The sequence below is a fragment of the Stegostoma tigrinum genome, chromosome 37 (genome assembly GCF_030684315.1).
Source record: "Stegostoma tigrinum isolate sSteTig4 chromosome 37, sSteTig4.hap1, whole genome shotgun sequence".
Lineage (NCBI taxonomy): Eukaryota > Metazoa > Chordata > Chondrichthyes > Orectolobiformes > Stegostomatidae > Stegostoma > Stegostoma tigrinum.
This window is the reverse complement of record NC_081390.1, coordinates 345826-370198: the sequence shown is the minus strand read 5'-3', so window position 1 is coordinate 370198 and position 24373 is coordinate 345826.

Genomic DNA, 24373 nt, shown 5'->3' with positions numbered 1-24373 from the left:
GTGCTTCAATTAGACAGCACCTAAACTGGACTGCAAATAGAGCAGTATGTGCAATTGTGGACTGCCGAGCTTAGGAAGAACTTTATTGTCAGAAAGGCAGTACAGTACTTGTTCATTAGAGATAGTCGATGCAGTCTTCAGGGTCTAGACCTGAAACGTTAGCTTTCCTGGTCCTCTGATGTTGCCAGGACTGCTGTGTTCATCCAACTGTACACCTTGTTATCTCACTTGTTCATTAGATTTGCTTCTGGGGTAGTGATGAGGAGAGATAGAGGAGACTGGACCCATATTCTATACCGTATTAAAAAATATGAGGTGATCTCATTGAAACTCAACAAAATGCTTGAAAATAATCAGGGTGACTGCAGGGAAAATGTTTGCCTAGTTGAAATCGAGAAGCAGGAGGCACAATTTAAAAAGGGAGCAACCACTTAGGAACAAAATGAAAAGAAATTGTTTTATTCAGAGATTTGTGCATCTTTGGAATTCTCTACCTGAGGGCACTATGGAAAATCAATAAGTCAATATGTTTAAAAGTGACAGATAAATAGTTTCTAAATAACTATGATGCAAAAGGATATGGAGAAAAGTGGCAAAAAGGCAGCAGAGAAGTGATAAACGATAATTGAATTGAAGTGGAATAGGCTCAATGGGCTGAATGGCCTACTCCTCTTCCCATGTTCACACTGAGGATGTTGTCCATCATGTTTGCTAGCGCCCTTCCCAACTGGAATCAATCAGGATCAGTGGAATATTTCTTCAATACATGGAGTCATATTAGCATAACAAGATAGCAAGAAGCTTTTTGCCAGAATGGGGGATCAATTACTAGGGGTCACAATTTCAAGGTGAGAGGAGGAAAGTTTAAGGGAGATATACTTGGAAAGTTCTTTACACAGAGGGTGGTGGGTGCCTGGAACGCGTTGCCAGTGGAGGTGGTAGACGCAGACACGTTAGCGTCTTTTAAGATATATTTGGACAGGTACATGGATGGCGGGGAGCAAATGGACACAGACCCTTAGAAAATAGATGACAGGTTAGACAGAGGATCTTGATCGGCGCAGGCTTAGAGGGCCGAAGGGCCTGTTCCTGTGCTGTAATTTTCTTTGTTCTTTATAAAGGAAGATGATTGCTATTGTTGGATGGTATTATCTCACTGCCAAAACATAATTTCAGTGGTTCGTCATATTAGCCTCTCAGACAACGTGCCTTCTAATTATTTTTCTGCCATGCAGATCTCCGAGGTCCACACATGGCAGCGTTTCCAGGAGTAGAAGTCAAGTATTGATATGTCAATCAACGTGTGTAAGCTTCCCAACATTGATGTAGACCTTAAAGGGAATATTGATCCTAGGCTCAAACAACTTGGTTGCTTCATCAATGGCTTTCCTTCCAATATAAAGGGGGATGTATGCTGATGACTACATAATGTTGAACACCATTCACTACCCCACAGATACTGAAGCAGTCCACATCCTACAGTCACGAGGCCCGGACATTATCCAGACTTAGGCTGAAAAGTGGCAAGTAACATTCATACCACTCAAATGTCAGCCAGTGACCATCTACAAAAAAAAAATCAAGCCATCCCATTCAATATTATTAGCATTGCCAAATCCCTCACTATCAACATCTTGAAGGTTAACATTGATTTAGAAACTAAACTAAACCATATAAATACAAATAGCAACAAGACTAGATCATACGTTAGGGATTCTACAGTGAGCATCTCACCTTCCGACCCCAAAGCTTGTCCACCATCTACAAATCATAGATGAAGATAGTGACGGAATATTCTCTGCTTGCCTGGATGAGTGCTGCGCCAACAACACAACGAAGCTCAGCACCATCCATGACTTAGTGGATATGTGTTTGGCTCTAAGTGGGTTAACATAAATATTCATTCCCTCCACCCTCAATGCAGACACAGCAGTATTTGCCATCTACAAGATGCAGTGTAGTAACTCAGGAAAGCTCCTCTGACAACACTTTTAAACTTGTGGCCTCCATTAGCTAGAAGGACAGGAGCAGCAAATGCATTGGAACACCAACATCTACAGGAATCCCCCAAGCTAGTCAACATCCTGACTTGGAAATATACCACCATTCCTTCACAGTTGCTGGGTCAAAATCCTGGATCTCCCTTTCTAATAGCATGGTGGATGCCCTGACACCACAAAGACGTTCAAGAGGGAACTCGCCACCATTTCCTGAGGATGGAAAACAAATGATGTGTGCCCCATATCTCATGGATAAATAAAAGACAGTTAATAATAACTGCCAACGGCTGAGTTAAAAGATAAACTGTGTTTTATCATTGTAATGAAATGAGAGAGTGTGTTGGTTAAGGTAATAAGTTGATGTTTATTTAAATTTTAAAAGGCTTTTCCATGTGGCAAATTACAAACTTGTTAGGTGTAGTCAAGCCAATGTGGATATATAATTGTCTAAAAGATACAAAACAGACTGGTGAAAGAATGCTTGTCAGGCTTGAAGGGGCTATACAATAAAAACAGAGTACATAGCAAGAAGGGAATATACAGAGTGAAGACAATAATCAAGGTCAAGGAAATTTACAGGATGCAGACAGTATACAGGGTAAAGGGATGTACAGGAATACACAAACTTCTGTGGGTGTATAGGTGAAGGGAGTGTACAGGCTGAAAGTGATTTACAAAGTGAAGAGAATATTGTGTGAAGGGAGCATACAGGTTGAGGGAGTGGGTCAAGCAGCTGTACAGAGTGAAGGAAGTATTGAGTTGCTGTAGTATTACCAGGCCACAGGGCTGCTCTCGCATTAGAGGTGGTGATTTGACCTGAGGGCCACCATACCTCAGATGAGGGGAGAAATTGAGAAGGAGAGTCCTTCATGATAACCTCAGCCAGTGATGGGAATTGAACACATGCTTGGCATTAGAGATAATGGGAACTGCAGATGCTGGAGATTCCAAGATAATAAAATGTGAGGCTGGATGAACACAGCAGGCCAAGCAGCATCTTTGTGCTCCCGAGATGCTGCTTGGCCTGCTGTGTTCATCCAGCCTCACATTTTATTATTATGCTTGGCATTATATTGTTTTGCAAACCAACCATCTAGCCAACTGAGCTAAACCAACTCCCAAAGGAACATACAAGGAATTGAAGAGAGTACACAGACTGAGGTAAGTGTACAGTATGAAGGGATTGTTCAGGCTGAATTTTCCCAGACACCTGGAGACTTATTTGGAACTAACAGCAAAATAGAAACTTTCATGTTGGGGCAACTTGTTTTCAGCTCCAAGTGATCTAGCGCAGGCAGATTATACTCATCCTGTCTACCCATGCAGCAGTCACAGATAACGAATATCTTCAAGGGTTCACACAGGGAAAATTGCTGACACTGTATGAATCTCCTCAATGATTTATTTCATTCATTGAAGCTGAATCCTGGCAGGTGCCTGAAGCCCTCCAAATTCCCTCAAGTTTCTGAAACCCGAGAACCATCTCAGAAAATTCTGTTCACAATATCCACAGAAATTAGTATCAGGAGCACTGGTCATTTTCAAATCCGTGACTGACGTGCTCACATTTTGTAGTGCAATTTTAAAGCTTTCAAATGATATGAAATTTGCAAAGATTGTAAATAGCAGCTGTAGTGGCAATAGTCCCCTGGAGGATATAGACAGAATGAGGAAATGAGCTTATATCTGGCAAATGGAATTCAATTTTAAACAAGTACATTTTGGTTCTATATCGTATTTATGGCTGCAGGGTCAGGAACCAAAAGGCACATCTTTAAGTATATACGAAATGAGGTAAGAACTCTTCCATGAAATTAGTTGCTAGAGTGTACTGGCTGAATGGATGGTTGGAGCAGATTCAGGCAGAGCTCTCAAATAGGAATTAGACAGTTATTCTGGGAAACAATTTGAAGGACTGTGGAGAACGACAGTGGAGAAGTTGAATATTCATTCAAAGAGCATAAAATGTCTACATAGATCTTGGTAAGGCATTTGAAAAGATACCTCATGGCAGGCTGGTACAAAAGTTAGAGTCTCATGGGATCGAGGGTGTGCTTGCTAGATGGATACAAAGCTGGCTTGGTCATAGAAAACGGAGATTAGCAGTGGAAGGGTACTTTTTGGGATGGACATCAGTAACTAGTGGGGTTTCGTGGGGTCATGCTGGGACCTTTGTTACTTGTGAATATATAAATGATCTGGAGGAAAATATAGGTCGTCTGATTGGTAAGATGGCACCAAAACTGGTGGAGTTTTAGACAGTGAGGAGGATTGTCAAAGAATATACATAGATTGCAGATTTGGGCAGAGAAATGGCAAATGGAGTTTAATCTAGATGATTGCTGGAATACGCATTTTGGAAGATCAAATTCGGGTGTGAATTACATAATAAATGGCAGAACCCTTAGGAGCATTGACATACAGAGGAATCTGGGCATACTAGGTCCTTAGATTGCTGAATGCGACAACACAGGTAGGTAAGTTGCTCAAGAAGACATACAGCACTCTCCCCTTCTTGGCCAGGGTAACATAAAAGTTTGCATGTTACAGCCATATAAAACTTCAATTAGGCCACATTTGGAATATTGTGCACAGTCTGGTCACCACACTGCCCAGAGAAGGTGAATGCTTTGGACAAGGTGAAGAGGAGGTTTACAAGGAATTTGCGTGGTCTGAAGGATTTTAGTTATGAGGAGAGGTTGGATAAGTTCGGATTATTTTCACTGGAAAGACGGTGGCTGAGGGGTGACCTGATTAAGGTCAACAAAATTATGAGAGGCTGAGATAGAATGGATATTCAGAGGATTTTTCCCAGGGTGGAAAGGTCAATTACGAGAGGGCACAGGTTCAAGGTGAATGGGGGAAAGTTTAAGGGGGAAGTGCAGGGAGAATATTTCACAGAGGGTGATGGTGCCTGGAACACATTGCCAGTGGAGGTGGTGGAAACAGGCATGCTAGCAACGTTTAAGGTATATCTTAACAGACATGAGAATAGCAGGCGAGCTGAGGGACAGAAACTGTATATGGGCAATAAGTAGTAGGTCTAAATAAGGATGAGGGATCTGCACAGGCTTGGTGGGCTGTAGGGCTTGTTCCTGCACTGTATTGTATTTTATTGTATATTGTAATGTTGTATTGTATTGCACAAAGGGTCCCTGGACTAAAATAACCCTTTTCTCTGATATCTCATTCTCTGATTTTATATGATATTCTATGGTGCAATCACAATAGCTTGCATGGTTGCAACAAATATCACATAATCAGTAGGTTAAACTCAATTCTTTAGAAAATTATGATTCAGCAGTTCAGCAAGTCGACTGAGATCAAAACCAAAAGACTGAAGAAACTTAGCAGGTCTGGTAGCAACTGTGGAGAGAGAAGCAGAGATTATATTTCTGAAAACATGTGCTTTTGGCAATTGTAAGACAAAACAAAACTGAGAGGAATACCAAGGGTTTAGAAATAAGGTGAGAAAGTCAATAGGAGAAGCAAATGATGAGACAAGAAAAGCAGGTAACAGAAAGGAGAATCCCAAAGTTTTCGATGGACATAAGTATCAGAGAGTAGCTCTAGGAGGAATAGGGCCAATTCAAGACCAAAAGCGTGAATTAGAATTAGAACAAAGAACAAAGAAAAGTATAGCACAGGAACAGGCCCTTTGGCCCTGATCCAGATCCTTTATCTAAATCTGTCGCCTATTTTCCAAAGATCTTTATCCCGCTGCTCCCTGCCCATTCATGTATCTGTCTCGATACAACTTAAATGATGCTATCATGCCTGCCTCTACCACCTCTGCTGGCAAAGCATTCCAGGCACTCACCACCCTCTGCGTAAAGAACTTTCCACGCATATTTCCCTTAAACTTTTCCCCACTCACCTTGAAATAGTGACCCCTAGTAATTGAGTCCCCCACTCTGGGTAAAAGCTTCTTTCTATCCAGCCTGTCTATACCTCTCATGATTTTGTAGACCTCAATCAGGTCCCCCTCAATCTCCATCTTTCTAACGTTCATTTACACACGGAGTGGGATGTATGCTGAATAAAATGAATACTTTGCAAAAGTACTTGTCTTTATAAAAGAAGAGGATGGGGCTGTGGCGACTGAGAAGGAAACTCTGTCACTACAAGGGTTCAAAATTAGTAAGGAAGAAATCTTGGATAGATTGTTTGTACTGAAAATGGACAAGGGACAGCGACTGAATGAGACAAATCCAAGGACTTTGAAAAAAAAAATGAAGGTAGAAATTGCAGGGCCATTTGCTGTAATTTTTCAATCTTCCCTGGACTTGGGGAAATGTGCTAGAACCCTGGAAAAATTGCAAGCATTGTGGCCTTGTTCAAGAAAGATAAGGATAATTCCAGCAATTAATGGACCAGCCAGCTTCACTTCAGTGGTGGCAAAGCTTCTAAAAACAATTATTCAGCATAGAATTAGTAGTCACATGAAAAATGATGGTTTGAACAAGTTAGCAAAAGTCAGCATGGATTTCTAAAGGGGAACTTGTGTTTAACTAGCTTGCTGGAGTTTTTGAAGAGGCAATAGAAAGGCTTGATAAGGGTAACACTAATTGTGGTATGGATGGATTTCTCGAAGGTGTTTGATACATTGCCACATAACAGACTTGTGAGGAAAGTTAAAAGTCATGGTATAAAAGCAACAATCGTAATGGGGATACAAAACTGACTAAGTGAAAGCAAACTCAGAGTAATAGTGAATGGAGTTTTTTGGGCTGGAGGAAGTTTTGTCACGGGTTGGTATCGGGATCCTTGATTTTCCAGATATATATTAATGGTCTGCACCTCAGTATGTAGTGGGCAATTTCGATGCAAAACATAGAAAAATTTAAATGAGACAAGTGCAAGTCCAGAAGGACTTTGACAAGTTGGTGGATAGGTGGCAGATGAGCTTCAATTCATAGAAGTATGAGATAATGCACTTTGATCCGAAGAATATTGAAAGACAGTGTAACAAAAGGGGTATAATTCTAAAAGAAGTGCAGGAGCAGAGGGACTTGGGTCAACATATGCACAGATAATTGAAGATAACAACACAATAAAGCATATGGTGTCCCCAGCTTTCTTATTAAGGGTATAGCGTAGAAGAGCAAGGAAATGATGCTGGACTTGTATAAGACACTTAATAGGCCTCAGCTGTACAGTTCTAGGGACAGCATTATGGGAAAACTATGAATGCACTGGACAGAGTGCAGAGTTGATTTATAAGAACTGTCCGAGGAATGAGAAACTTCAGTTGTGATGATAGATTTCAGAAGTTGGAACTGTTCTCCTTGAAGAAATAGAAGCTAAGAGGAGATTTGATAGATGTTTTCAAAATCATGAGCAGGTTGGATAAAGTAGATAGGGAGAAGGTATTCCTGCTCATAAAAGGAACAGGAACAAGAGGACATAGGCTTAAAGTAATGAGCAAAAGAAGCAAGCATGACATGAGAACAGCTTTCAGCATATGGGATGTTAAAGATAAAATCTCCACTTGCCTAAATGAGTGCAGCTCCAACAACAGTTAAGAAGCTCGATACCATCCAGGGCACAGTTAGCATATGCTTGGCACCAAATGGATCAACATAACTATTCACTCCCAGTGCCAGTGATGCATATTCATAACAGTCTTTATCATCTACAAGATATATTTATATTTTATCTAGTTAGGGTATGGGATGCAATGCATGGAAGTGTACAGGTTAACTTGACACATTCAAGAGGGCATTTGATGATTATGTGAAGGGTATGGAAAAAAGGCAGGAGATTGGCACTAGGCAATAATGATCATTTGAAGACTTTCAGTTGAATGGGTTCCTGCTATACTGGAACGATTCTGTGATTCTGCGAAGAATAGTCATGTTGGTCTCAAAATGATGACTGTTTCTGTCACCATGGATGCTGCCAAACCTGCTCAGTTTCAACAATGTTTTAAATGTTAATTTCAGATCTCTGCCATCTGTGATATTTTGCTTTATTTTATAACATTAGCAGCTCAGTTTCACTATTGTAGTGAAAAATATTGACACTAACCTTGTGAAAGTGTCCACTGGATCCCATAAACTGTTAAAATGACAAAAGATCAATGTTATACCAATTCTGTTTATGATGCACCATATCCAAACTTTCAGATTATATGGAACTAGATATTAATCAAAAGAGTTAACAGATTACTGATGTGATCTCATGTGTCTTGCAATTTTATCTCTGTCCAATTTCAATTCCAATTTCATACAACTGACTGATATCCATCTCCAGCTGCACGAGGAGGCAGGAGGATTTCTGGGTCATGATCCCTCAAGCACTTCTGTAAGGGACATCTGCCTGACTTTCATAGGAAGCAGTGTCCACTTCCTAGAGATAGAAATGGATTCAGCACAGCTCCACAACTGGAGATGTTGGCAGCCTAAGTGGGAATCCTAGAGTTCTGAATGCAGAGCTGCAGTGCCTTAAGTTCAAGTTTCGGGCATTGGCCTGCAGAGGCCTAAAGGCCTGAGGGTTAGTCTGTGGAGTCTAAGTTCCAGATTCACGGGATTGGTCTGCAGAATCCTGAGACCTGGAGCGTGGAGAGCCTCAGAGGGGGGCTGTGGGATTGCCTGGTGAGTATGGAGCCAGACTAAAATGAAATGAACAGCCCATGATGATTATAATATTGTCCCTGGGGTATCCTCACTTGATGATGGGTATAGAACATAGGCAGGGAGCAAGCTATCCCTTTTCCGCTGGGAACCATGAAAAGTCCTCTCGGCCTCATCCAGCTCTAAACCTCATGCTCTCACCCAGCTCTGGAGGGAGGCAGTGAACATGTAGTGGTAATTTCACTCGACTAGTAATCCAGAATCTTGCATTCTAATATAATATACTTTGAAGCCCACCATGGCAGATGGTGAAATTCTAACTCAGTAAAAATCTGGTATAAAAAGATCGACTAATGTTGACAATGTAACCTCTGTTGATCGCAGTAAAAATCTATCTGGTTCACTGATGTCCTTCAGAGAAGGAAACTGCTGTCCTTACCTGGTCCAGCCTATGTGTAACTCCAGACTCATAGCGATGTGGTTGAATCTTAACTACGCTTTGAGGCAGTTACGGATGGGCAATAAGTGCAGATCCATCCAGTGACATATACATCTCATGAGTCAATAAAAAAAGAGACAGGGAAAAGCAGTGAGAGAAGGAAAGAAATCACAAACCTGTGGGTACCATCATCTCAAGGACACACCATAAAATCCCACAAATACATCCACCCAAATACCCATTCATCCACCCACATAACACATACCCAGAAACACACACACAACCACACACAGACCATACCACATACCCAAACATACACAGGCACACGTACACACCCACCCACAGACCTACAGTTTGGGAAAACTCACACTACAATGAGTTTTACATCCTGTGGGATTTTATTGTCTGCACCTGGTGCTGTTATACAGTTGATCATGAAGAACATAGAAACCACAAGCCATAGCTGCAAAAATCATAATCCTCTGAAAGGGGGTTGCTCTGTGAGTCCACAACATTCACTGTTGACCCCTCATGGCATCAGGCCAAGAATGCATAGGAAAGTTCCTGTTGAATACCACCTAGTGCTTGCTCTCAGTTGATGAATTCGTATGCCTCCATGTTGAAAATTTCAGTGTCTTTGGACATTTACAACATAGGAGGAAACCATCCAATCCATCAAATCCATGTCAGTTTTCAACAATCCCTTCGGACCAACAACCCTCTCCACCTCTGCTCCTCTGGCACCACCCAGCCCTGGATGTGAGTTTGCTTGCTAAGCTGGACGGTTAGTTTTCAGACGTTTCGCCACCTTTTTTTGTTTTGTTATTTGAAAAAATATACTTTATTCATAAGATGTACAAAAAAAAACATATTTATACACCTACCCAGTCATGCAAGCCGCTCTGGGTTACCCAGGGGGTACGTACACCAACTAAAGGAAAAAAAGACAAAGAAGAAAAAAAAACAAAGCAAAGAAAATAACCCGGCAGTCGTCTCCACGCACAGGCCCCGTTGGCCCCCTGACCAGTTGGGGAAGGCGCCAGCTGGGCCCAGTTACCACATAGGGACCTTTTTTCCATTCTGGACGAGGGGTTTCATACGGTGGTCTTTCCCCACTGCGCCTTGGCGGCGGCTGCCCCAAGCTTTAGCGCGTCCCTCAGCACGTAGTCCTGGACCTTGGAGTGCGCCAGTCTGCAACACTCGGTCGGGGTCAGTTCTTTCAGCTGGCAGACCAGCAAGTTGCGGGCAGACCAAAGAGCGTCTTTCACTGCATTGATGGTCCTCCCGGCGCAGTTGATGTTGGCCTCGGTGCGCGTACCGGGAAACAGCCCAGAGAGCACGGAGTCCCGTGTCACGGAGCTGCTCGGGACGAACCTTGACAAATACTACTGCATCCCCTCCAGACCTCCTGCGCACAGGCACACTCCAGAAGGAGGTGATCGACAGTCTCGTCCCACCCGCAGCCACCTCGAGGGCAGCGTGAAGTGGCGCAGAGATTCCGGGCATGCATAAAGGATCTCACTGGCAGAGCCCCTCTCACCGCCAGCCAAGCAATGTCCTTGTGCTTGTTTGAAAGTTTTGGCGATGAGGCATTCTGCCAAATGACTTTGGCAGTCTGCGTGGGGAACCACACGACGGGATCCACCCTCTCCTTTTCCCGAAGGGTCCCGAGGACACTACGTGCTGACCACTGCCTGATGGCCTTGTGGTCAAAGGTGTTTCCTTTCAAAAATTTCTCCACGAAGGACAGCTGGTACGGGACGGTCCAACTACTCGGAGCGTTCCGCGGCAACGAGGCCAGGCCCATCCTTCGCAACACTGGGGACAGGTAGAACCTCAGTAAGTAGTGACACTTGGTGTTTGCGTACTGAGGATCTATGCACAGCTTGATGCAGCGACACACAAAGGTAGCCGTCAGGGCGAGGGTGGCGTTCGGTACGCCCTTTCCCTCATTTCCCAGGTCTTTGTACATGGTGTCCCTGCGGACCCGGTCCATCCTCGACCCCCAAATGAAGTGGAAGATGGCCCAGGTGACTGCAGCGGCGCAGGTCCAGGGAATAGGCCAGGCCTGCGCCACATACAACAGTACCGAAAGCCCCTCGCACCTGACAACCAGGTTCTTACCCGCGATGGAGAGGGACCGGAGCGTCCACCTGCCCAGCTTCTGCTTCAATTTGGTGATACGCTCCTCCCAAGTCTTAGTGCATGCCCCAGCTCCACCAAACCAAACACCCAGCACCTTCAGGTAGTCTGTCCTGACGGTGAAGAGGATGAAGGAGCGGTCGTCCCAGTTCCCGAAGAACATGACCTCGCTCTTACCCCTATTGACTTTGGCACCCGAGGCCAGTTCAAACTGGCCGCAGATGTCCAATAGCCTACTCAACGACCGACGATCGGTGCGGAAGACGGCGACATCGTCCATGTACAGGGAGGTCTTGACCTGAAGGCCTCCGCTGCCTGGGATTGTCACGCCCTTCAGGCTCACGTCCTTCCTGATGGATGTGGTGAAGGGCTCCACACAGCACACGAACAAAGCAGGAGAGAGCGGGCAGCCCTGCCTGACTCCAGATCTAACAGGAAAACTGTCTGATTCCCACCCGTTGATTGAGACTGAGCTAACGATGTTGGTGTAGAGCAGATGGATCCAATTGCGGATGCCCTCCCCGAACCCCAATTTGGAGAGGACGTCCCTCATGTAAGCATGAGAGACCCTGTCGAAGGCCTTCTCCTGGTCCAGGCTGACGAGGCAGGTGTCCACTCACCTGTCCTGTACGTAGGCGATCGTATCCCTGATGAGCGCGAGGCTCTCAGCGATCTTCCTGCTCGGCACAGCACAGGTTTGGTCAGGGTGAATCACTGACTCCCGGACAGACCTGACCCGGTTGGCTATGACCTTGGCCAGGATTTTGTAGTCCACGTTCAATAGTGAAATGGGACGCCAATTCTTAATTTCTTCCCTCTCCCCCTTCCTCTTGTAAATGAGGGTGATGGTGCCCTTCCTCATGGACTTGCACATTTCCCCTGCCCGAAGCGCACTATCGTACACCTCCAGCAGGTCCTGGCCGACCAAACCCACAGAGCGGAATACAGCTCGACCGGTAAGCCGTCGCTTCCGGATGTCCTACTCCTCTCCAAGGACTTGAGCGCTCTGCTCAGCTCGTCCAGGGATATCGGCCGGTCCAGCCACTCCCTCGTGCCGTCGTCTAAGACCTCCGTGATAGACGACAGGAACAACTCGGAGGCCGTGCTGTCCGTGGGCTTCGTGTCGTACAGTCCGGCATAGAAGGATCTGTTGATCCTCAAAATGTCGGGCCGAGACAACGTCACCGAGCCGTCATCCTCCTTCAGCCGGCTAAGCACAGAGCTCTCTTTGTGCACCTTCTGAAAGAAGAAACACGAGCACGTCTCGTCCTGCTCCACAGAGCGGACCCTGGACCCGAAGATTATCCGGGAGGCCTCCGCGGCGAAGAGCGAGGCTTGCTAGCCCCTCACCTCGCGGAGGTCGTCCGTGACATCGACCCCCATCAACTGCAGAAGGAGCAGGTTCTGCACCCTTTTCTGGAGTCGCGACAGCTTTCCCCGCCTCTCTCTTGCCTTCTGAGCACCCTTGAGGACAAAGAACCTCTTGATGTTCTCCTTCACCGTCTCCCACCGGTCGCCTGGAGACTCAAAGAGGGGTTTCACGGTTCTCCAACCGGCCTACTCCCTCTTAAGCTCCTCAACGTTCTCTGGGGTCAACAGAGTCGTGTTGAGCTTCCATGTCCCCTTCCCGGCCAGCTGGTCTTCCTGTAAGTGACAGTCGGCCAGCAGGAGGCAGTGGTCAGAGAAGAACACCGGCTCGACGCCAGTGGACCTGACTGAGAACGTCTGTGACGCAAACAGGAAGTCTATCCTTGAGCGGATAGACCCGTCTGGCCGCGACCAGACGGATCTATCCGCTCTGCTGCGCTCCGTCTGCAGGGGTGGTGAAGACATCGAGCAGCTTGGCGTCCTTCACCGTGCCCATCAGGAATCTGGACGTGACGTCCAGTTGACTCCCCCCACCCGCTGTCCCCACGCCGGATCTTCCATCTGCATCAATGATGCAGTTGAAGTCTCCGCCTAGGATGACCGGCCTAGACGTAGCCAGCAGGGGTGGAAGCCGCTGCAGGACGGCCAACCGCTCACTCTGTACCACTGGGGCGTACACGTTGATCAGCCTCAGGGGAGCGTTCCTATAGGTGATGTCAGCCACTAGGAGGCGCCCCCCCCCACCACCTCCAGAACTTGAGAGATGGTGAAGTTGCGCCCCCGCAGCAGAATAGCCAGGCTCGAGGAGCGACAGTCGTTATCCCCCGACCAGATCGAAGGTCCACAGGTCCAGGCGCCAGACCATTTCCCGTACCTGCCGAGGTGCGGTATCCCGCACTCCTGCAGAAAGAGGAGGTCCGCCTTGATGGTGGTCAGGTAGGCCAACGTAGACACACATCTTGCGGTTGACTTGACGCTGCGCACATTAATGCTCGCAACTCGTACCCCCATTGTGGGCAGTGACCGCAGTACCCTCCCCAAGTCCAAGGTCCAGCCCCTCCATCTGTCCCTGCATGCCCATTGCCCGGGCTAACTGCTGGACGCTCTCCGGGCTCAGGAAACCATCCGTGCTGCCTTCCGGGTGGCATCCCCCCGTCAGGGGTGCGGAGGCAGGAGGGTCCGGCTCTGGGTCAGGCTGGGGACGCGCTGTTTCCTCCTTCCCGCCTGGAAGTTACGGGGGGCCCTCCAGTGCTCCAGCGGCACTTGACTTGGTGTCGGAGGGAGCCTCAGGACGCCTCCCGTCACCTGGAAGCGGGGTGCTGCTTTCCTTCCCCCTTGAGATCTTTAACTTGTGCTTCGGGTGGGCCCTCACCGAATCCCTCTCGTCAGAGGAGCTCTTATAGCCCCCCTGTAGCTGCCTCTTCCCGCCTGATGGTTGCAGTTCCTGGGCCCGTCGACGCACCTTCCTCCTCGCTTTCTGGACTGTTGTCCACTCCCCTGGGTCGCCTGTCGCCGCCTCCAGCGACTCCGGGTTGTCGGGGGGGGGATCGGAGCCTGCAGGAGTGCTTTGCTGGCCTCGGGCCCATCCTGTGGGGCTGGGCCCTCCTGCACGGCCTGGCCCTCCTGCACATTAGTGGGGTCCTTGCTGGGCCCTGGTGCTTCCTCTCCTCCGGGGGGCTGGCCCCGCATTGCCCCTGCTGGCGACCTGGGCGTAGGTGGTCCCCTGCCGCGGGCATGCCCTATAGAGGTGGCCCGCTTCCCCGCAAAGGTTGCAGCTTTTCTCTTGTGGGCAATCCTTTGCAAGGTGTCCCTCCTCCCTGCAGTTCCTGCAGATGGTGGCATTGCAGTCGGCCGCCACGTGACCTGACCTACCACAGGCATGGCAGACTTTAGGTTGCCCTGCATAGGTCAGGTAGCCCCTGCTCCCGCCAATCGCGAAGCTGGACGGTGGGTGTACGACATTCCCGTCCGCGCCCATCCTCAGCGTCACCTTGACCTGCCTCTTACTCGTCCAGATGCCAAAGGGGCCCATGATGTCAATTAGGTCCCCTTCCACCTTCACATACCTTACGGGTAAGGTCAGGACATCAACTGCTGGCACGTGCGGGTTGTACATATGTACAGTCACCATACGGCTCCTCTGTGCTGGCATCACAGACAGCAGGACAGCGGTCAAATCAGAGAGGGGGCCCTCACCTCCTTTCTCCTTGAAAACCTCCAGGAAGCGCTCGCAAAGCTTGGCACTCCTGAAGGTCATGTCGTAAAAACCTCCTCCGGGGAAATCCTGCAGGCAGTAAATGTCCGCAGCAGCGAACCCACAACAGTCCAACAGGACCCTCTTCACGAAGAAGGTGCGGTCCACAGGTGCACCTTCATCCACCTTCTTTACAAAAACACGGATGGTGTTCCGGACCCCCTGACCTGGGGCACGAGCACTTGCCGCAGCCATCGTTGCAGGTTGGCTGCTCCCCTGAACCAGCGTTAGGCCGAAGCCAGCATTAAGATCCACTGGTCGCAAGGGTGCACAGCCAACCCGACGTCTTCCTTCCACCTCCAACACAGCGCTCTCCTCCTCTCGGTCCACAAGAGAGTGGGTCTTTATTTTGTTCCAGATGTAAGCTGGTTCATTGAGCTTGTCGGTTTGTTCCCAGATGTTTTGTCACCATTCTAGGTAACATCAACAGTGAGCCTCCGACAAAGCGCTGGTGTTACGTCCTGCTTTCTATTTATCTGGTTAGGTTTCCTTGGGTTCGTGATGTCATTTCCTGTGTTGGTGATGACATTTCCTGTTCTTTTTCTCAGGGGATGGTAGATTGGCTCCAAATCAATGTGTTTGTTGATGGAGTTCCGGTTGGAATGCCATGCTTCTAGGAATTCTCGTGCGTGTCTCTGTTTGGTTTGTCCTAGGATGGATGTGTTGTCCCAATCAAAGTGGTGTCCTTCCTCATCTGTATATAAGGATACCAGTGATAGTGGGTCATGTCGTTTTGTGGCTAGTTTACGTTCATGTATCCTGGTGGCTAGCTTTCTGCCTGTTTGTCCGATGTAGTGTTTGTCACAGTTCTTGCAAGGTATTTTGTAGATGGCGTTTGTTTTGCTTGTTGTGTGTATCGGGTCTTTTAAGTTCATTAGCTGCTGTTTTAGTGTGTTGGTGGGTTTGTGGGCTACCCTGATGCCAAGGGGTCCGAGTACTCTGGCAGTCATTTCGGAAATGTCTTTGATGTAGGGGAGAGTGGTTATGGTTTCTGAGCCCGTTTTATCTGTTTGTTTGGGTTTATTGCTGAGGAATCGGCGGACTGTGTTCATAGGGTACCCATTCTTTTTGAATACGCTGTATAGGTGATTTTCTTCTGCTCTTCATAGTTCCTCTGTGCTGCAGTGTGTGGTGGCTTGTTGGAATAATGTTCTAATGCAGCTTCGTTTTGTGGGTGTTGGGATGGTTGCTCCTGTAGTTCAGTATTTGGTCCGTATGTGTTGTTTTCCTGTAGACGCTGGTTTGAAGTTCCCCATTGGCTGTTCGCTCTACTGTGACATCTAGGAATGGCAGTTTGTTGTTTTCCTCCTCTTTTGTGAATGTTATGCCAGTTATGGGTATTATTGATGGTCTTGAAGGTTTCCTCTAATTTGTTTTGTTTAGTGATGACAAAGGTGTATTCCACATAGCGGACCCAAAGTTTGGGTTGGATGATTGGCAGAGCTGTTTGTTCGAGTCTCTGCATTACTGCCTCTGCTAAGAACCCTGATATCGGAGATCCCATGGGTGTACCGTTGGTTTGTCTGTAGGTTTTGTTATTGAAAGTGAAGTGGGTGGTGAGGCATAGGTCCACTAGCTTGATGATGTTGTCCTTGCTGATGAGGTTGGTGGTATCTGGTGTATGTCTCTTTGGTTCTTCTAATAGTGTAGTCAGTGTTTCTTTGGCCAGATTGATGTTGATGGATGTGAACAGGGCTGTTACGTCAAAGAAGACCATTATTTCATCCTCTTCTATCTTTGTGTCTTTGATGTTGTTCAGGAATTCTTGGGTGGAGCGAATGGAGTGGTGGCAGTCTTCTACTATTCGTTTTAGTCTTTGGTGTAGTTCCTTGGCTCATCTGTAGGTTGGTGTTCCAGGTAGCGAGACTGTGGGTCTGAGGGGGGCTCCTGGTTTGTGAATTTTTGGTAGTCCATACAAGTGTGGTGTATTGGATCCATCTGGTTTCATTTTTTGGAAGTCACTCTTGTTTAATTCTCCAGATTTTTGAAGTTTTTTGAGTGAGGCTGTGATTCTGTTCTCCAGTTGTGGGGTCGGGTCTATCGCCACCTGTTGGTAAGTGTCGGTATCTGCAAGCAGTGCGTTCGCTTTCTCAATGTCGCCATTTCTCACCCAGCCCCCAACCCGCCCCACCCTTTCTGATGATTTTTCAGCTTTATTTCTCACCAGTTCCCATTCTTTTTGAATCATTGATGGTTTTAGAATCTACCAACTTCATGAGCAGTGAGTTCCAGGTCATTACTTCTGTCTCCTGAAAAAGTTTTTACTCACATTCTCCCTGAATTTCTTGCATTACAGGAAATGTAATATCCTTACAAGGTCTGGCCTACATTTGACGCTAGACTGTAATGTGATTTGACTCTTGATTGTCTCAGAAATGGCCAAGGAAGAGAATCAGTTTTAGCAAACAAGTCTTAAAATGAAAATGAAATTGAATGGACTGTTTGGCATTGACTAAAGCACTGGAAATGAAAACAGCAAACTCCACCCTGCTTACCCTAAGTACTCCTTATTAATAGTGTGGAAAATAGGACAGCTGTCTCACAGACTAGTCAAGCAACAGCCCTGACATAGTTGTATTTGCAGAATCATACCTAATAAATAAAATGCCAGACACCATCATTACCACCCCTGTATGTCTTGTCCCACCAGCAGAAGTGATAGACCAGTGGTTTCCAGTCAGAAGGGGGTTGCTCTGTGAGTCCACAACATTCACTGTTGACCCCTCATGACATCAGGTCAAGAACGCACAGGAAAGTTCCTGTTGAATACCACCAAGTGTTTGCTCTCAGCTGATGAATTGGTATGCTTCCATGTTGAACACCAGTTGTTGAACACTGAGGGTATAAGGGCATAGAATATATGAGGGAACCGTATCTACAACTACCACCAACAAGAGTGACTCCGCAGCAGTGCTACTGGCTAAGCTGGTTGAATCCTAAAGGGCATAGCGGCGAAACTAGAGGTAAGGCAGATGGTGTGGAAACCAACAAGAGGGAAGAATACAGTTGACCTCATCCTCAGCAATTCGCCTGCTGCAGATTCATCCGTCCATGACAATATTGGTAAGAGTGATCACCAAACAGTGTTTGTTGATTCAAAGTCCTGGTTTCCCATTGAGATTACCTCCCATCAGTTCTGTGGCATTATCATCATGCTAATTAGACAGACTTCAAACAGATCTAGTGGGCCATCAGCAGCAGAACCACTCTCCAAAACAACCTGCAATCTCAAGGCCCAGCAGATCCCTGAACTCTGCCATGACCATTAAGCCAGGGGATCAACTCTGGTTCAATGAACAGTGCAAGAGGAATTGCAAGGAGCAGCACCAGGTATACCTAAAAATGAGGTGTTACCCTTGTGAAGTTACCGACAGGACAACCTGGGTGCAAATCAGCAAGCAGTGATAGACAGAACTAAGCAATTCCACAACTAACCGATCAGTTCTAAACATTATAGTCCTGCAAGATTTAGTGGTGAATGTCATTGGAAAATCAAAGGAATTATTGGATGAATGGGGAGGCTCCAATAATATTCACATCCTTAATGATGAGGGAGCCCAGCACATTGGTGTAAAAGATACAGCTGAAGCATCTGCAACAGTCTTCAGCTAGTGGTACCAAGTGAATGATCCTTCCAGGCCTTCTCCAGCAGCCTCAGGCAATACAGATGTGGTGCTTGATCAATTTGATTCACCCCATGTTACATCAGGAAATGGCTGAAGGCACTGGATGCTGTAAAGGCAATAGGTGCTTACCACATTTTGGCAATAGTACTCAAGACTTGTACTCCAGAACACGCTAAACCTACAGCTAAGTGCCAGTACAGTTACAACAGGCATTTATCTGACAATGTGGAAAATTGCCCATGTATATACTGTACACAAAAATCAGGGCATTTGTGATCTGGCCAATTATTATTCCATCAGCCTACTCTCCATCAATAGTAAAGTAATCGAAGGTGTGATCAACAGTGCTATCAAGCTGCTGCTGCTCAGCAATAACCTGGCAAGTGATACCTAGTTTGAGGTCTGCCAGGGTTACTTAGCTCCTAACCTCCTGACAAGTCTGAGAAGTCACCCCTAATGAGGTGTAATAGGATATGAGGTCATGGACAGGAAAAGATCTTTCCCTCTTTGTTGAAAGGTCGATAAAAAGAGTGCATAATGTGAAATTTAGAGGGGATTTGAGAAAATTTATTTTTCACCCAGGGGGTGGTGAGGTTCTGGAATGCATTACCTGGGAGGTGGGAGAAGCAGGAAGCCTCACAATCTTTAAAATGTACGTGGATGAGCACTTGCAATGTCTTAACATTCAAGGCTATGAGCCAAATGCTGGAATGAGGGATTACTGTAGATAAGTCAGTACAGACTTGAAGAGCCTCTTCTGTGCTGTATGACCCGTTGACTATGACTTTAGGACCATTCACAATACCTCAGATACTAAAGCAATTTGTGTGCAAGTTCAGCAAAAATCTGGACAATATCCAGGCTTGGGCTGAAAAATGGCAAGTAAGTTAAATAACTCATAAATAGCAGGCAATGGGCATCTGTAGCAAGAGAGATTCTAACTATCCATACCTTGACCCTAACCCTAACCATCCATGATGGGTAAAGAACTGTTTGGTAGATAGGAAACAAATAATGACAGGCAGTGACTAGTGGGGTACTGCAGGGATCAGTGCTTCGACCTCAGCCATTCACATTATACGTTAATGCTGTAGACAAGGGAATGCAGGCAATCCTGCCAGTCTTCGGAAACGTGTTTCCCATCTCAGGAAGCCAGCTGTCCCACCAAACCCTTCTTCCTTGGCCAAAGCCCACAGGCAAGGAGAAGTGACTGGGGTCCAATCAATTTGACTCATGCATCTTTCCTATATCAGGAAGACTTTGTCCAACTCATCCACACATGGATTCCCTGCACATACAGGTCTGACTTGAACTCTGTGCAGGTAGTTGGCAGGTTTTGAATGAGTTAAATTCTTGTTCTCAGCAGATAACTCACTTTACAGTGAAGCCACTCTGTCTCTCTCTAACCAAATTGATCACTTTATTGTGAACTGACCAGATTTGCACTCTCACTACTACTCAGTCACATTTAAAGAGAGAGTCTGATAGTTTTCCAGTTCGGGGCTCAACAAACACTAAACTTTGTTCAGTTCACTGAATGAGTGATGCTGGAGCACCAGACTTCCTCTGCCCCTCACATTTCCACGGCCAGCTATATAACAGTACTTTTTAGAATAAAATGGTTGAAAGCCTTACCAAGCAGCAGTAAAACAGCAACTGTATCCATAGGGATGTAACAGGTTTTCTGCACAGCCAGTCAGTCTATCTGCAGGAAGAGCTAGGAGTGCTTGAAAGCAGAATAAAGGCTGTAGAAGGTTTCACAATTCATGCAGCAACACAGAGCTTTTCAATAACATGAAATGGAACTTCGCAGTGTTCCGTTATGTCAAAGTTTGAAGATTATACCACGATCACAAGTCAAAGTAGCTGCAATTACGTCTGCCTAATTGGAACTTTTCTTTCGTCACTGTTCGGAAACACAGTTTCTTCAGTGACCTTGTTTCACTTCAGGAATTCAGTGTCAGCATTAAGAATGCAAATGTCAGGAGCAGCATAGATAAATACTACACCAAAGTATCTCAAATTACACCCCATTTTCTAAAACTGACTTTCCATTTATTAATAATTTTTTGAATAACCTCAGAGCTGCAACTTAGCAGCAAGATTATACTCTGACACAATCTGTAATTTCATGGCTTGGTATTTCCCTGCTCTTTCATTACAATCCAGTAGGACAATCAACTATGGTTCAATGAAGAGTGCAGAGGGCATGACAGGAGTAGCAGCAACCATACCCAACAATGAGGTGTCAAATGGCAACACTACAAAGCAGAACTACTCATGTGCCAAATGGCAAGCAGTAAGTGATAGAAAGAGCTAAGTGATCCCACAGCCAATGGATCAGATCTAAGTTCTCTGGTCCTGCTACATCAGCCATGACTGGTGATGAACAATTAAACTGATCATTGGAGGGGGAGGCTACACAAATAGCCTGATCCACAATGATGGAGAAGCCCAGCACATCAGTGCAAAATATGAGGCTGGAAAACATTTGCTTCAATCTTCAGCCAGAATTGGTGAATGGATCATCCATCTCAGTCTCCTCCACAGGTCTCCAGCTTCACAGATGCCAGTCTTTAACCAATTCAATTCACTTCATGTGGTATCAAGAAATGCTGTAGAAACTGGACACTTCAAAGGCCCTGACAACATTCCACTATAGTTCTGAAGCTGTACAGGATTTTAGTTAGGCCACAGCTGAAATACTGTGTGCAGTTCCAGTCACCACACGATAAGAAGGATCTGACTGCACTCAAGAGGGTGTAGAGGAGATTCACCAGCATGTTGCCTGGGCTGGAGCCATTCAGTTATGATGAGTGACTAGGTTGTTTTTCTTGGAGCGGAGAAGGTTGAGGGGCAATCTGATTGAGGTCTACAGAATAATGACAGGCATAGATAAGGTCAATAGGAATAAACTTTTCACTCAGTACAGGGTTCACTTACCAGGGGCCACAGATTCATGGCAAGATACAGGAAACTTAGAGGGGATTTAAGGAAAATTGTTTTCTCCTGTAGAGTTTAGTAGGTACCTGAACTCACTTACTGAAAGTATGATAGAGAAGGGAATCATTACAACAGTTAAGTAGTATTTCGGTGTACACTTGAAACACCATGGCATACAAGGCAATGTGCCAAATGCTGGAAATTAGTAGATAGGTGTTTGATAATGGGTGTGGACACATTGGATTGCAGCGTCTCTTTTTATAGCCTTCTATGAAGCTGTAAGACAGGGTGGCAGAGTTCCTTTACTGAAGTATGTTTGTGAACCAGATGAGTTTAAATCAGAATCTTGTAGTGTCATTACTAAGGCTACAGCTTTATTACAGGTTATTTATATAGCATTTTTAAATTCTACCCACTGCTGTGCTGGAAACTTGAATTCAAGTCTCCAGATCATCAGTTTGAGCTGATGAATGACTTGCACAGTAACATTCTTATGAAGGATAGAAGATTAGGTTTACTTTTCAGAGTTAGTTTGTAGGTTATAAACCAGTGATGCTCAAGCAATCTAATCAAATAATCCAATACTATATTCTGTACAATGCAGGTATTCGGGTAGATGGAACTTGTAAGCCTGGGGGCAGTCCATCTAAGAGAAGGAAAACTCTGATTTTAAACCTCCGCTGCCTTGTGACCATACCCAATCATGGGAAAGGAGTAAACCCTGAGGATAAATCTGGAGCCGGAGTCCCTAAGGCAGTCCGATGTTATATCCAACCTCGTTCTGGCAACTCCTGCAACGACACCGGTGCCAAGTTGTATCGGCCTCTGCCCTTCCCTTGGACAACACTGGTGGTGTGGAGAGGGGAGATGTGCTGTGCTGCATGGGCAACTGCCAATCTCTCATAAAACCCTGCCCTGGCCTGCACCCGGAGAGGACACTCCAGAGTCGCCTTACCGCGACGGCAAAACACGGAAGGCAGCAGTCTACTGGTTATAAGCCATGCTTAATTGGCGTAGAACAAGGCTCCAAGGGTTGCTTTTGATGGAGGGAAAGGCCATCATGCCTCACTGGACAGGAACCACCTGCCTCAAGCTGGGCACCCCCCCAGCCAATCAGGTGCTGTCCCACCACAGACTACCCGCTCCACTGGGTATGTGGGGCTTAGCGATACAAGTATCCTGAATCGTAGACTGTAAACACTGCACCAAGCAAAACAACAAGGAAACAAGGAAAGAAGCCAGCATTCAGACTTGGATGCTGTAACGTACGGACCATGACAACTGGTCTATCAGACACCTTCGAGAGATCAGTGACACCCGCAAGACAGCAGTGATTAACAATGAACTGCTACGACTCCAAGTGGACATTGCAGCGCTCCAAGAGACAAGGCTCCCAGAATCGGGGACCTTATGTGAGAGAGACGATACCTTCTGCTGGCAGGGGAAAGGCATAGACAAGATCAGAGAGCATGGTGTTGGCTTTAGCGTGAAGAACTCGCTGTTGAAATTGTTGGAACCCAGCAAGGATGGATTGGACAGGATCCTCTCACTTCGACTGCATGCCTTCAACGGGCCTGTCAACCTTATCAGCGCTTATGCCCCAACCCTCTATTCCACACAAGATGCAAAGGACGAGCTTTACGACCAGCTTTGAAGGAAAATACAGGCAATCCCGAATCAGGAACAGTTGCTGCTACTTGGCAACTTCAACACCAGAGTGAGTGCCGACCACAACTCCTGGCCAGGCTGTCTGGGATGGTGTGGGATCAGCAACATGAATGACAATGGACAACAACTGCTCGAGCTTTGCATGCTCCACGAACCATGTGTCATCAACATCTACTTCCAGGCCAAAGCTCAGCACAAAGTCTCATGGCAACATCCCCGTTCGAAACACTGGCACCGGCTAGACCTGATCCTCACAAAACGCAGCCACCTGAAAAACGTGCTCATGACTCGGTCCTTTCAGAGTGCCAACTGCGACACGGATCACTCCTGGTTGTGGCAAACTCAGACTCCAACCAAAGAAGATGTACTAGGCCAGGCCTGCTTGCAAGCAGCGTATCAATGCTACTATGACCCAACATTCAGACAAAGTGGCAGTATTCAGCCATTCACTGGAGGACGCCCTTCTTGCAGACCCACTAGAAGGAGCTGCTCTGCAGAGATGGGACTCTCTAAGGGACATTGTCCACAGCACTGCATTGAAGACCTTCGAGAAGAAGCGGAGCAGGACACAGGACTGGTTCGAAGCAAATGCGAATGAGCTCAATGCGACCATTGAGGTGAAACATGTTGCACTGTTGAAACACAAACACCAACCTACCCAGGTAACACTGCAAGTGCTGAGGACAGCAAGAAACAATGCACAGAAGACAGCCAGATGCTGTGCAAATGACTACTGGTTACAACTATGCAAAAGCATCCAGGTATCATTTGACACAGGCAACATACATGGTATGTATGAAGGAATCAAGGAAGCCATTGGTCCAACCCAGAGCAAGACAGCTCCATTAAAATCCAGGACAGGCGAGATCATCAAAGACAAAAGCAAGCAAACGGAGAGATGGGTGGAGCATTACTCTGAACTCTACTGCAGGGAAAACGACATCTTGGATAACGTGTTAGGCACCGTGGAATGGATACCGGTCATGGAGGAGCTGGACGCATTGCCGACTGCTGACGAGCTGAGCAGAGCCATCGAGAGCTTACCCATTGGGAAGGCACCAGGGTTGGATGGCATTCCACCAGAGGTCATCAAGTGTGCAAAGGGATTTCTGCTTGGCAACCTGCTAGAACTACTGTGCCAGTGCTGGGAGGAGGGAACAGTGCCACAAGACATGAGAGACTGTAACACTGTCACCCTCCATAAGAACAAAGGGGACAGAAGCGACTGTAACAATTATGGAGGAATCTTGCTGCTGAGCACCGTTGGGAAGGTCTTCACCCGCGTGGTCCTGAACAGACTACAGAAAATCGCCAAAAGGGTATACCCCAAATCCCAGTGTGGTTTCAGGTCAGATCGC